The sequence below is a fragment of the Mirounga leonina genome, unplaced genomic scaffold (assembly GCF_011800145.1).
Source record: "Mirounga leonina isolate KUSES-001 unplaced genomic scaffold, KU_Mleo_1.0 Mir_418, whole genome shotgun sequence".
Taxonomy (NCBI): Eukaryota; Metazoa; Chordata; class Mammalia; order Carnivora; family Phocidae; genus Mirounga; species Mirounga leonina.
Window position 1 is genome coordinate 31,460,310 of NW_023270739.1, and position 16,219 is coordinate 31,476,528.

Sequence of the window (16,219 nt, forward strand, 5' to 3'; positions counted from 1 at the left end):
AATATCTTGTTGAATAAAGGAATAACAAACAAACAAAAAAGTTATAGGATGCTATGACTATGTTTGATGTTTTTAAATTCCTATTTACTAATTCTTTTGTAACTATGGTGAATCTTTCTTAACATGATCAAGCTCACCAATCACAACATAAAATGTACAAGGCTTAAAATACTGCCAGATGGGTTATCATTTGTTTTCAGCCAAACAGTGGCTAATTATACAGACAGCAATAATTAATGCTATTTTGTTTTGTTTCTAAAACAGAAAGATAATCTCTCTCAGTGACTGCCTTATCCATTGTCAAGTTTCCCTTTTAGGAGGGACAAAACATGGTGTAGGTAACATTAATACCATTCATATTTGCCTTGCGATCTCACATCTTTTTGTTGTACTTTGTCACTTTTTAAATTATGTTATACATAGATTAATACTAACTTTATTTTATTTAAGTAGCACATCTAATGATGCCATGGGGATTTACTGCCAATATTGGCACTTGGCCCTAAGCCATAACTATTTGGGGAAATATGTTCACAGTTAAGAAAAAAAAAAAGGCTAACATTAAAAATAGATTTTGTTTATAACTTGGAAAAATTAAATCTGCTACATTTTTTAAAGATTTTTTAATCCAGTTAACCATACTTCTTCCAGAGTTTAAATCACCTGTTGAAACTCTCATAGTTATCTAATGACTAACCCAAAGCTGGAACTAAGGACCTCAGTTGAAGTCCAGTGCTTCATTACATCCTCTCTTATTCATTTATTCATTCAGCCCATTTATTGATCATCCACTATATTTTTTTCATTAATGTATTTATTCCACAATCAAAATAAATCATAATTTAAAGCCATAACATTTTGAAAAGGTAAAGGAGGCTTTGCGTCACAGCGGCATTAATAAAACAACACTGGTCTAAAGTGCAACACTAAACAGGTGTTTTCTGTTCCTGGGGTAGAATAAATACATAACAATTACACATAAAATTTCACTAAAGATCTGGGAGGAAGCAAGTAGCCTTTGGAAACAAACTGTCCAATGAACAGAGGCAGGCTGCAAATACCTTTCCTTAACATTTTACTGCAAGAAGGAAAAACCCCCAAGGTGTCTACTAGCGCAAACCCCCGTTTCCTGCTCCTGGCATTGGTTTCTTCCTTCCTTCCTCAATCACATCCAAATCCAGAAAGGCCTCTGCACCCCATGCTCAAAAACACCACTGTGAGTCCCCAAAGACCTCAGCCCAGACTGTTGTCAATGAGTCTGTGTGCGACCTTCCTCCAGAACCTCCAGGGAAATCAGGAGCCTAAAGAGCAGCAACATCTCTTTAAAGAATGGTTTTAACTGTCCAGGGAGCTCTGATGGACCATGTGCATTTCATAAACAAACCAAAATAGCGCCTTAGTATCTTCCTATTTCTCTGGGAAAATGTTAAGTAAACCATTCAAGTAAAAAAGAAAATGTTTACAGAGCAGTGAAAAATGAAAATTCAAAGGGTTTATGCCAGAAACCAAACCAGTCCTCTGCAGCCTAACTCATTTGTTTCTGGGCCACGAGCCATGTAGAGAGCGATCAGGCAGTAGATGGTCCCCCCACCCCCACCCCCACCCCCGCGTCAGCGCCATGGTGGTCGAGTAGAGCATTTGGTCAGGCAGGCCTCGTTTCAGGTGAATGCGCACACCGTCGGATTTCTGCAAAAACTTCTGCAGCTCAGGAACTTTGTTTTTCCCAGAATAATCATATACAGCAAAATCAGAACTCAGTTTGGTTGGTGTGGCAAATATGATAGGCGGTGCTTCTGTGGAAACCACAGGCCTTGGGTGCCTGGGTGGCTCAGTTGGTTAAGCGACTGCCTTCGGCTCAGGTCATGATCCTGGAGTCCCGGGATCGAGTCCCGCATCGGGCTCCCTGCTCGGCAGGGAGTCTGCTTCTCCCTCTGACCTTCCTCCTTCTCATGCTCTCTGTCTCTCATTCTCTCAAATAAATAAGTAAAATGGGAAGGGAAGGGAAGGGAGAAACCACAGGCCTTAATCCTTGCGGGCTACAGGCATCGGAAGCCCATGTTCCAGTCAACTTCTGCGAAGCCACTGAACTTGTAATACGTGACGCCCGGTGTCCAGCTTCCCAGAGCCGCTGCCTGCGCAACTCAATCACCCACTGTATTTTAGGCAAAGTACCTGAGACTACAGAACGCTGCAGAAATACACTAAAATTAACAGAATTATCTATAGCTATATAAAATAAAGAAAAATACATTTCAAAGTTTGCTTGTAACTGATCAAACTGCTGGCCCACATACGAACTCCCTGAATTTTACATCTCACTTATTTAGAAAGATTTCATGCCTGACTACTGGGTTGATCTTGCTCTACTCCCTGTCTCTGTGACTGTTTGCCAGGCAATTGCTTCATTTAGTAAGAGATTTTGTTGTATACTTTATATATGCTGTTAATTTAATATTTATGTCAAAGCAGTAAATCAGACATTACAAATCCCATCTTTCAGGTGATTACACTGAGGTTTATATACCATAGCTAGTAAGAAGCTAAGTTTTTTTTAAATTTTATTTTATTATGTTGTTGATCACCATACATTACATCATTAGTTTTTGATGTAGTCTTCCATGATTCACTGTTGGCGTATAACACCCAGTGCTCCATGCAGAACGTGCCCTCCTTAATACCCATCACCAGGCTAACCCATCCCCCCACCCCTCCCCTCTAGAACCCTCAGTTTGTTTCTCAGAGTCCATAGTCTCTCATGGTTTGTAAGTTTTGATCTCCTATCTCTACAGCTTATGCCTACACCATTCAGTTATGCCATTCTGTCCTGATTATTTTTCCTTGATCTTCAGTACTTGAATGTTTCCTGATTTTTTACTTCATCCATATTTTTCACTCTGAAATCCATGTAAGAATTTTTGATCTCTATATTTGCACTGTTGTTTTCAATGTGTATTTTCAAATTTAATTTCCTGTCTGGAGCATTTTTGCCCATTCTATTTCGATAAACTTTCCCCTACAACCAAAAGCCTGTGACCAAGTGCTGCCAATGACAGTTATCCACAAAATATTTTTGGGGGTACCTAGATGAAATATGATTATAGTATTAACATATACAAAAAAGTATAAAGGTGAATAATCAAAACACATTGTTACTTTTACAATACACATAAATGATGCTGTTCCACTGGCAACAATAATTGAAATGAGGGACCAACACAGAGGAAGATTACCTCTCTGTCCTGTGATAACGCACTCCTAACCATTATTATTGATACTATAGTTGTGATAAAAAATATTGAAAGCATAACTAATCTTCTTTTCCACAATAGATTTCTCAAGTTGTACCTGGTCTATCCAGACTCTTTAATTAAGATAATAAACAAGGTAAGAAGCCCTGGCCAGCCTGTCTCCAACTTGGTCTTTAACCATTATAGAGAGTAAGACAAGATGGAGTTTCTATTCTTATATCAAAATATTGTCTTTTCAACTCATCCATGTCTTTAGGGTGAATCTCTTAAAGTTTGGCTTTCATGACTTTCTATGTATTTTGATTTATTAGTTCTAAATAGTAATAGTTTTGCTGATTAATATTTACTTCCCCTTCTTAAACCTTCTCCCTGGTTTTTGGAGAGAGTTCTAAACCTGAACATCGGGTCTTGACCTTTGATGTAAAATCTCATCACCCATAGTTCCCACTCTCCTGAGTAGGAGGAGGAAAATCGTTCCATGTCAGAATGGTAATATTTGCAATGTGACTTAAGAATTAATTTCTCTCACACTTTGAGCGCAATGCAAAGTAGCTTTAGTCTTATAAATAACAAAGAGGACGGGTTTCTTCATTTTAACACATTATTAACATAGTGACTGGTCAGTACAACAATTTGCTCTTTCTACTTGTTTTTCCATTAGATTAGTGCTCTGTGTCTTTCAATTTTAAAGCACTCCTAAAATAGAATAAAAAAATTAAATAATTATGACAACTACAAAAAAATGTATTCACAGACTCCCTATGTATAAATAAACTCAGAGAACTCAGTACACAGAATATTCTTTTGAATGATCTCTTGCAAGCCCATATTCACTGATCTGAATAAAACTCCTTTAAAATTCAGTCAAGTCTGAAACTTCATCTATTAAAAACAAATAAATATATGACCTTCATCAATTCAAATTAATCTTGTTCTTCCAATTTTAGTTTGTCATTATTTAGACACATATAGTCAGAGACAAACATAAATGTATTTACAATAACCAACCTATGAATAATGCACAAGACAATTTAACTGCCCCTTTTTAGAAAATGGTCAAATAAAACATCAAACTGAAGACCCAGGTCCTGTTATTTTAATGACATCTATTTGAGATTTATCTTGAATATGTCCAATTTCACACCAAGTGGCTGGATAATTCAACATCCCATCTGTGGAAGAAGGTTCCTGGCCACATAAAACTCACAGCCAGGACTCATTTCCTATTCACTTTTAGAAGCAATTTAAGCATTGATTTTAATGTTTAAAGGCAGCTTGAGTTCCAGATACCCAGATGCTTAATTTTTATGCTGCATTTTTATAAGAACATGGTTCAATTTATGGGTTCCTGTGAACAAGTTTTAAGTTTGATTTTTGGAGAAACAGAAAAATTTGGGGGCCCAGGTGTATTTGTGTTTTAAATGGTACCTTGTTATTTTGAATTATCTTCTGGTAAAATTCAGGAGCTCATTATTTGTTTGACAAATATGTATTTGTATTATTATAGACATCTGCAATTTTTTTATACTTACTATCTAAGCTGGTATATTTACCTATAGGAAAGCAAAATACTTAGCAGAAATATCAGATTTTATTTTTATCCTCAAACTGTATATTATAAGGAGAATATTATAAAAGTTACACTAGAATTTTAAGCAGAGAAATCTGTGAAATTGGGAAACAACAACTGAGTTCAATTCTAACCATGTTTCTACATAAAGCTAATGGAATCTAACTAGAAACCAAAGTTCCTATTCCATTAAATCAACTATTATAACATATGACTCAATGTTTCAAACTAGACTTCACATCACATTATGACAAATGAAGAAATATTCCCATTCTTCTCATCAGGGCCTTGAAGACATGAATAGACACATGTAAGTTTTACTATTTTTAAACTTCCCATAAAGATACAGTTTGAATGAATATCAAATGAATATCAGAATGAAACAGTGAAATAAGTTTCTTAAGTCCTGTATCTACTCTTGAGAAGACATCAAAATCTAAATTTTATTTTCTGTGCCATAAAACAGTACTGTGTTTGGTTTTTGTAATACACATTATGGAAACATCATAGGAAATACCAATATGTAGGGGTGCCTGGGTGGCTCAGATGGTTAAGCGTCTGCCTTCAGCTCAGGTCATGATCCCAGGGTCCTGGGATCAAGTCCCACATCCGGCTCCTGACTCAGCGGGGAGTCTGCTTCTTCCTCTCCCTCTGCCTCTCCCACTGCTCATGCTCTCTCTCTCTCTCTCTGTATCTCTGTGTCTCAAATGAATAAATAAAATCTTAAAAAAAATAAATTAAAAAAAAAAAAAGGGAAATACCAATATGTAAAACAAGAAGGCCAAACAGACACATGAAAAGATACTCAAGATCACTGATCATCAGGGAAATAGAAATCAAAACTACAATGAGATATCACCACACAATTGTCAGAATAGCTAAAATCAACAACACAAGAAACAACAGGTGTTGTTGAGGATGTAGAGAAAGGGGAACCCTTTTGCACAGTTGGTGAGAATGCAAACTGGTACAGCCACTCTGGAAAACAATATGGAGTTTCCTCAAAAAGTTAAAAATAGAACTACCCTACAAATCCAGCAATTGCACTAATACGTATTTACCCAAAAGAAAAAAAAAATATGGATTCGAAGGGACTCATGCACCCTGATGTTTACAGCAGCATTATCAACGATAGCCAAATTATGGAAAGAGCCCAACGTCCACTGACTGATGAATGTGTGTGTGTGTGTGTGTGTGTGTAATATTACCCAGCCATCAAAAAGAATTAAATCTTGCATTTGCAACAATGTGGATGGAGATAGAGGGTATTATGCTAAGCAAAATAAGTCAGAGAGAGACAAATACCATATGATTTCACTCATATGTGGAATTTAAGAAACAAAACAAATGACCATGGTGGGAAGAAGAGAGAAGCAAACCATAAGAGACTTAACTATAGAGATCAAACTAAGGATTGCTGGAGGGGAGGCGGGGGAGGGATGGGTTCATTGGGTGATGGGGATTAAGGAGGGCACTTGCTGTGATGAGTACTGGGTGTTGTAAGTAATGAATCACTAAATTCTATATCTGAAACTAATATTACATTGTAAGTTAACTGGAATTTAAATAAAAATGTGAAACTAAAAAAAATTAAAAATAATAAAAACTAAAATCAAATAGTCAAAAAAGGGGGATACATGCACCCCAAAGTTTACAACAGCATTATTTATAATAGCCAAACTATGGAAACAGCACTAGTGTTCACAAACTGACAAATGGATAAAGAAAAGGTGATATATATATATATATATATATATATATATATATATACACACACACACACAATGGGATATTACTCAGCCATAAAAAAGAATGAGATCTTGCCATTTGCAATGGCATAGATGGAGCAAGAGAGTATTATGCTAAGCGAAATAAGTCAGTCAAAGAAAGACAAATACCAATGATTTCACTCATATGTAGAATGTAAGAAACAAAACAAATGAGCAGAGGAGAAAAAAAGACAGAGAGAGAGACAAACCAAGAAACAGATTCTTAACTATAGAGAATGAACTGATAGTTACCAGAGGGGAGGTGGGGGGTAGGGTGGGATGGGTTAAATAGGTGTTGGAAATTAAGAAGTGCACTTGTTGTGATGAGTACAGTGTGATGTATGGAAATGCTAAATTACTATATTGTACACCTGAAACTAATACTACACCATATATTAACTAACTGGAATTAAAATATAAACTACCAAAACTGAAACAGAAAGAAATAGAAAACCTGAGCAGACACAAAACCAGTAAGGACATTGGTGCAGTAATAAAAAAAACTCCCAACAAACAAGAGTCCAGGGCCAGAGGGCTTCCTAGGGGAATTCCACCAAACATTTAAAGAAGAATTAATACCTATTCTTCTGAAGCTGTTTCAAAAAATAGAAATGGAAGGAAAACTTCCAATATCTTTCTATTACGCCAGCATTACTTTGATCCCAAAACGAGACAAAGACCCCACCATAAAAGAAAATTACAGACCAAAATCCCTAATGAACATGGATGCAAAAATTCTCACCCAGTTATTGGCCAATAGGATCCAACAGTACATAAAAAGGATTATTCACCATGACCAAGTGAGATTTATTTCTGGGCTGCAAGGGTGGTTCAACATCTGAAAATCAAACAATGTGATACAACACATTAATAAAAGAAAGGACAACAACCATATGATCCTCTCAATTGATGCAGAAAAAGCATTTGACAAAATACAACACCCTTTCTTGATTAAAACTCTCCACAATGTAGGGATAAAAGGAACATACCTCAATATCATAAAAGCCCTATACCAAAAGCCCACAGTGACTATCATTCTCAGTGGGAAAAACTGAGAGCTTTTCTCCTAAGGTCAGTAACATGACTGGGATATCGACTCTCACCACTGTTGTTCAACACAGTACTGGAAGTCCTACCTTCAGCAATCAGACAACAAAAAGAAATAAAAGGCATCCAAAATCGGCAAAGAAGTCAAACTCTCATTCTTCACAGATGACATGATACTTAATGTGGAAAACCCAAAAGACTTGACCCAAAATTGTTAGAACTCATATAAATTCAGCAAAGTGGCAGGATATAAAACCAATGCACAGAAATCAGCTTTTCTATACACTGAGACAGAAGAAAGAGAAATTAAGGGATTGATCCCATTCACAATTACACCAAAAACTGTAAGATACCTAGGAATAAACCTAACCAAAGAGGTAAAGGATCTGTACTCTGAAAACTGCAGAACACTTATGAAAGAAATTGAGAAAGAGACAAAGAAATGGAAAAACATACCATGCTCATGGATTGGGAAAATATTGTTAAAATGTCCATGCTACCCAGAGAAATCTACACATTTGATGCAATCCCTATCAAAATACCACTGACATTTTCCACAGAGCTGGAACAAATAATCCTAAAATTTGTATGGAACCAGAAAAGACCCAAAAAGCTAGAGGAATGTTGAAAAAGAAAACCAAATCTGGTGGTATATTTCCGGACTTCAAGCTCTATTACAAAGCTGTAATCATCAAGACAGTATGGTACTGGCACAAAAACAGACACATAGATCAATGGAACAGAATAGAGAACCCATAAATGGACCCTCAACTCTATGTTCAACTAATCTTTGACAAGGCAGGAAAGAATATCCAATGGAAAAAAGACAGTCTCTTCAATAAATGGTGTTAGAAAAATTGGACAGCCACATGCAGAAGAATGAAACTGGACCATTTTCTTATATTGTACACAAAAATAGACTCAAAATGGTTGAGAGATCTAAATGTGAGACAGGAATCCACCAAAATCCTAAAGGAGAACACAGGCAGAAACCTCTTTGACCTGGGCCACAGCAGTTTCTTGCTAGACACGTCTCTAAGGACTGGGGAAACAAAAGCAAAAATGAACTATTGGGACTTCATCAAGATAACCTCATAAGCAACTCAACAACCTCACAACAACCCTTTTAATAGAATAGTTATGACTCTACCAGGTTTTTTACATATAACCTAGAAGCAAGAAATTTAAGTGATTCGTTAACAGTTAAACAGCCAAGACTTAATTATAGACACTGACTGGGACACACTGTCCTCTTAGAAATAAAAGCTACAGGGTGCCTGGGTGGCTCAGTCGTTAAGCGTCTGCCTTCGGCTCAGGTCATGATCCCAGGGTCCTGGGATCGAGTCCCACATCGGGCTCCCTGCTCGGCAAGAAGCCTGCTTCTCCCTGTCCCATTCCCCCTGCTTGTGTTCCTGCTCTCGCTATCTCTCTCTCTGTCAAATAAATAAATAAAATCTTTAAAAAGAAATAAAAGCTACAAAACAATCTTAAGATCTTTCAACTATTTTTTTTCTCTTTGTCCACTGTTCCAGAATAAATCAGAATAATAGTAGAGTCATAAGAAGGAAGTCATGTAAACAACAGAGGAACTTTGAAGGCAAGGACTTTTCTAGTACAGTTCATAAAAGCAGGGGGAAGAAAAGTAGTATATTCTTTCTTCTAGTAAACCTCTGATTACCTCTCAAAATCTACTTGCAATGCAAATGAAAAGGGTGCAGAGAATTCTTTCAGTATTACTCCTTATGTTTAAACATGTTTCACTTCATTGCTAACACACCAGATTCACTGTGCATAATAATGAGTGTCATTGGCAAAGGATTTTGTACATTCTATAACTACAAGAAATAAGTCAAATCCTTTTAAATCCTATGAAAAATTAATGCTTAACAAAAGAAGCATAGTAATTCTGTTACCCATTCCTGGATTAGGTTAATTTGTTCTCCTTTGTTATTTCAATCTGGAAAACATTTTCTTCATGCTTTTGCACTTATCTACCATATTACGAGTTTATTTTGTCCTCTTAAAATTGAACAGTGTGACATTCTCTTTAGCTCTGATACAATGCTGCACAGGGTTTTTCAGTTATTTTGCTTATTTTTTAATCAAGTGACACTGTCATTGAACACTTATTTAGCATATGCTCAAGCCAATGTGAAACCAAAATACAAGTATCTTATAGGTAGGTGTATAGAAAGTAGATTTTGGGCATGTGGTAGGCAGATTAAAGAAACTGTGTAATCCAATATTATGTCCTTCACATACTTCTCATGTCAAAGTTGAGAGCCTTAGTCCATCCTACACTATTATTTACCCATGATTCTGGGCTGGATTTATATCCATTTACATTCAGTAGGCACTCTTTCACAGTTGTTTAATACAATATATTAAAAAAATCACTATGAAATTTTTATTCAAGATGTCAAAGAATGTTTATGTTCTTTAAGCCAAAATAGACACTTGTAGGCACCTAAGTCATAGAAATACACTGAAATAACTACAAGGAGGAAAGTTGGCCCAATATTTATCTCAAAATTATTCATACAAAATATTGGAAAGAATATAATGTCCAATATCAGCCAAACGTCAAGTACATGATGAAACATCTAAAATGATGTGAATAAAAAATATTTAATCACATAGGAATCTAGTCTAGTGGTTGAGTACAAGTCTTATTGGACTTTCTGGGTCCTCCTACAAACTGCTTCCACAAAATATCTCCCACAAACTACTAAATGAGGGATGAGCAAGTTATTCTTTGCCTCTTCTTTTCTCAGCCATTAGACAGAGAGTGTAACTGTCTTACAGATTACTGTGAACATAATGAATTAATGAACATTAAGGTCTTTGAACAGTGCTTAGGGGTAATTAATGCTCAAAAAAGATGAGCTATTATGAGTATTTTATTATAACTAAAGTAATATATTAATGATTTGAAATAATAAAAAGATGAAAATAATTACTGAACATTATACACTGAGATTATCAGTGATGGTTTTATTTAAAATGTGTTTTCATACTTTTTAATTTTAAAAAATATTTTATTAACAACCCGTATTTTTAAATAAAAATTAGAAACGTGAAAATATACTTAACAATTACTCTATGTGACAAAAGCTAACCCTACTATGGCCTGTAAATTGACCACTGATTCCTAGATTGTTTTGAATCTAAAAACTTTGCAAGCAGATTTTGGAAGCAGACTTCCTATAGGACTGTTTCATCCAAGATTCACTAGATCATACTGTGCTTTAAAAAGAAACAAAAAATAAAAACACTATCTCAAACTAAGGGAGAGAGTACTCTGCTCATGATAGTTTTTCAGTAACCCAGAATGATGGAACAACCACCATCTCAAAGTTCCATTAATGTACAAGAATAAGGAAAGCCATAGACAACCTTGTATTGGCAAATAAATGCTTTAGCATGGAAGTATCACACTTCTTCTAACAACTCATTGGTTAGAACTAGTCACATGATGAGATTAAACAATGAGAGAGCCTTGGTGTGGCAAAATGGATTTTCTTATCTTTTACAAAAGCATGGTAAAGATTAGAAAGTTAAGGAATGTGCCTAGCAGTCTAAGATTTAAATGCCAGTTGGCATCCTAGCTCACAAATGAGGTCTCAACCAGTCCCAAAAGATTGGGATCATTCCCTGCATATTTTCAGACCACAATGCTTTGAAACTAGAACTCAATCACAAGAGGAAAGTCAGAAAGAACTCAAATACATGGAGGCTAAAGAGCATCCTACTAAAGAACAAATGGGTCAACCAGGAAATTAAAGAAGAATTAAAAAAAAATTCATGGAAACAAATGAAAATGAAAACACAACTGTTCAAAATCTTTCAGATGCAGCAAAGGCAGTCCTAAGAGGGAAGTATATAGCAATACAAGCCTTTCTCAAGAAACAAGAAAAGGTCTCATATACACAACCAAACCCTACACCTAAAGGAGCTGGAGGAAGAACAGCAAATAAAGCCTAAGTCCAGCAGGAGAAAATAAAAAAGATCAGAGCAGAAATCAATGAAATAGAAACCAAAAGATCAGTAGAACAGATCAATGAACTAGGAGCTGGTTCTTTGAAAGAATTAATAAGATTGATAAACCCCTGGCCAGACTTATCAAAAAGAAAAGAGAAATGACCCAAATAAATAAAATCATGAATGAAAGAGGAGAGATCACAACCAACACCAAAGAATACAAACAGTTGTAAGAACATATTATGAGCAACGATATGCCAGCAAATTAGATAATCTGGAAGAAATGGATGCATTCCTAGAGATGTATCAACTACCAAAACTGAAATAGGAAGAAATAGAAAACCTGAACAGACCTAGAACCACTAAGGAAATTGAAGCCCTAATCAAAAATCTCCCAACAAACAAAAGCCCAGGGCCAGATGGCTTCCCAGGGGAATTGTACCAAACATTTAAAGAAGAATTAATACCTATTCTTCTGAAACTGTTCCAAAAAATAGAAATGGAAGGAAAACTTCCAAACTCGTTTTATGAGGCCACCATTACCGTGATCCCAAAACCAGACAAAGATTCCATCAAAAAGGAGAATTACAGACCAATATCCCTGATGAACATGGATGCAGAAATTCTCACCAAAATACTAGTCAATAGGCTCCAACAGTACATTAAAATGATTATTCAACAAGACCAAGTGGGATTTATCCCTGGGCTGCAAGGTCGGTTCAACATCCATGTATCAATCAATGTGATACAATACACTAATAAAGAAAGAACAAGGGGCACCTGGGTGGCTCAGTAGTTAAGCGTCTGCCTTAGGCTCAGGTCATGATCCCAGGGTCCTGGGATCGAGCCCTGCATTGGGGTCTCTGCTCCGCGGGAGGCCTGCTTCTCTCTCTCCCACTCCCCCACTTGTGTTCCTGCTCTCGCTATCTCTCTCTCTCTGTCAACTGAATAAATAAAATCTTAAAAAAAAAAAAAGAACAAGAACCATATGATCCTCTCAATAGATGCAGAAAAAGCATTTGACAAAATACAGCATCCTCTCTTGATCAAAACTCTTCAGAGTATAGGGATAAAGGGTACATACTTCAATATCATAAAAGCCATCTATGAAAAACCCACAGTGAATATCATTCTCAATGCGGAAAAACTGAGAGCTTTCCCCGTAAGGTCAGGAAAACGGCAGGGATATCCACTATCACCACTGCTATTCAACATAGTATTAGAAGTCCTAGCCACAGAAATCAGACAACAAAAAGAAATAAAAGGCATCTGAATCGGCAAAGAAGAAGTCAAACTCTCACTCTTTGCAGATGATATGATACTTTATGTGGAAAACCCAAAAGACTCCACCCCAAAACTGCTAGAACTCACACAGGAATTCAGTAAAGTGGCAGGATATAAAATCAATGCACAGAAATCAGTGGCATTTCTAATATACCAACAATAAGACAGAAGAAAAAGAAATTAAGGAGTCGATCCCATTTACAACTGCACCCAAAACCGTAAGATACCTAGGAATAAATCTAACCAAAGAGGCAAAAAATCTGTACTCAGAAAACTATAAAATATGCATGAAAGAAATTGAGGAAGACACAAAGAAATGGAAAAACGTTCCATGCTCATGGATTGGAGGAACAAATATTGTGAAGATACCAATGCTACCTAGAGCAATCTACACATTCAATGCAATCCCTATCAAAATACCATCAACTTCTTTCAATGAAATGGAACAAATAATCCTAAAATTTGTATGGAACCAGAAAAGACCCCGAATAGCCAGAGGAATGTTGAAAAAGAAAAGCAAAGCTGGCGGCATCACAATTCTGGACTTCAAGCTCTATTACAAATCTGTCATCATCAAGACAGTATGGTACTGGCACAAAAACAGACACATAGATCAATGGAACAGAATAGAGAGCCCAGAAATGGACCCTCAACACTATCATCAACTAATCTTCAACAAAGCAGGAAAGAATGTCCAATGGAACAGACAGTCTCTTCAACAAATGGTTTTGGGAAAATTGGACAGCCACATGCAGAAGAATGAAATTGGACCATTTCCTTACACCACACACAAAAATAGACTCCAAATGGTTGAAAGACCTAAATGTGAGACAGTAGTCCGTCAAAATCCTAAAGGAGAACACAGGCAGCAACCTCTTCGACCTCTGCCACAGCAACTTCTTCCTGGAAACATCGCCAAAGGCAAGGGAAGCAAGGGCAAAAATGAACTATTGGGACCTCATCAAGATAAAAAGCTTTTGCACAGCAAAGAAACAGTCAACAAAACCAAAAGACAACTGACAGAATGGGAGAAGATATTTGCAAATGATGTATCAGATAAAGGGCTAGTATCCAAAATCTATAAAGAACTTATCAAACTCAACACCCAAAGAACAAATGAACTGGAGGGTATTATGCTGAGCAAAAGAAGTCAAAATACAAAGACATGTATCATATGATCTCACTGATATGAGGAATTCTTAATCTCAGGAAACAAACTGAGTGTTGCTGGAGTGGTGGGGGGTGGGAAGCATGGGATAGCTGGGTGACAGACATTGGGGAGGGTATGTGCTATGGTGAGTGCTGTGAATTGTGTAGGACTATTGAATCACAGACCTGTATCTCTGAAACAAATAATACATTATATGTTTAAAAAAAAAAGAAGATAGTAGGAAGGGAAAAATGAAGGGGGGGATCGGAGGGGGAGACGAACCATGAAAGACTATGGACTCTGAGAAACAAACTGAGGGTTCTAGAGGGGAGGGGCGTGGGGGCATGGGTTAGCCTGGTGATGGGTATTAAAGAGGGCACATATTGAATGGAGCACTGGGTGTTATATGTAAACAATGAATCATGGTACACTACATCAAAAAGTAATGATGTAATGTATGGTGATTAACATAACAAAAATAAAATTAAAAAAATAAGTAAATCATAACAAAAATAAATAAATGCCAGTTGGCTAGAAATTTAATCGTATCATATGAATATTAGCTATACCTTTCAAAATGATGGTCTCAGTAAAACTAAAACAAGAAATAAAGGAGGTCAAGTGACTGAAAGGAGGCTGGTGAACTTCAGATTTAATTAAGAGGGCAAAGAGAATTTTTTCAATATGCCATGAGACTTTACGCTTTTGAGTTTAACTGCAAATATCAGAAGTCAAGCAGGGAAAATATCAAAAGAAAAAAAAATCAGTAACACAAAAAGCAGATGAGATAATAAGTATAGCACAAATCTACCAAAAAGTGAATATTTCTGTCTCAGAGCTATTTAAAAGGTCCAGGAACAATGTCCTCTTTCTCCAAATGCCAAAAAATTCCATTTCTATATTAGTAGACTGAGAATTAGTTATTCAGTATTCTTGGACATGGTCCCAACCTTCTGTAATTATCTGGTAAGTATTGGAAAATACAATTAACTATTTTAAGTTAAGTAAGGTCTTTCTAATTTGTAAAATACTTTTTGGTTGAATAATGTAAGATTTCTTTGAATTCAGCCATTCTAACCTAATAGTTTAGTTTAGAATGAGAATAGAATAGTTTTCTATTCTCATTCTACCTGCCCAATAAGTCCTAGTTGATCATTCATTTCCACTCCCTATCTTCATCCAGTATCCTATAATCCACGGTGTCATGGTCTTTCTCCTATATATCTAGGGGCTCCTTCTCCATCTTCTGTTTACTCCCAGACTCTAAAACTTGGAGTGCCCAACGTTTAGTTCATTGAATTTCTTTTCCTCTACATTCTCATGTCTATCAAATCTTTGGTGAACTCATAAATGGTTTTAAATATTCTGATAACTCCTAGATTGATACCTTGAGCCCATAGTTTTCTGCTCATCTAGCTTATGTAATTAACTTAGTTACTTGGCATCTCTCCTTGAATGTCTAATAAGATTATCAAACCAACATACCAAAAACTGAGCTTCTGATCACTCCCCATCAACCACCATACACACATACCCTGTAAATCTATTTCTTCTCCATCTCTACTAAATACAATTGTCCAAGTTGCTCAGATTGAAAAACTCAGAGACAACATGAAGCACAATAGGTTATTTGGTAAGTCAAAAATTCCTTGCTTTCCAGGTAGATTACTCAAAATGTTAAACAAACAAACAAAAACCTTTTATAACCTCTAATCAAGAGCAGACCAAAACTCCAAGAAAACATTGTCCTGTTAATAGGGAGAAAACCAAATTCTAATTTTGTACCAGTATACTTTAGATATTAAAACTCATTCTTTTAAAAATTTAATAAATCCATTCTAATCTTAGCCAGCTTGACCGCACATAAAATTCCTTTTCCAAGATTCCTTTTCCATAAATTTTCTACAACTTTTTTATGTGCATTCAGATTTTGTCTTTTTTTTTTTTTTTCTTTTTCTCTTTCTGGAACAACCAGTCTTTCCTTACCTACTTTTCCTACACAGTTGTTTCCTCTCATCCTTATTATTTAAAGGAGCTTTAAGTACATATATTGATTAGAATGCTTTATTCCTCATGAAAACTCAGAAGCAAGCAATTGTGGACTCTTACACTAGCATTCTGTGGATTGGCAAATTTATAAATATATTTTATAATTTCTAGAAGTATATTC

General features: G+C 36.0%; 1 pseudogene; it reads right to left on the minus strand.

The window, feature by feature from the left end:
• Positions 1-1,493: 1,493 nt before the first annotated feature.
• Positions 1,494-2,992, minus strand: LOC117998493 (annotated as a pseudogene).
• Positions 2,993-16,219: the final 13,227 nt, after the last annotated feature.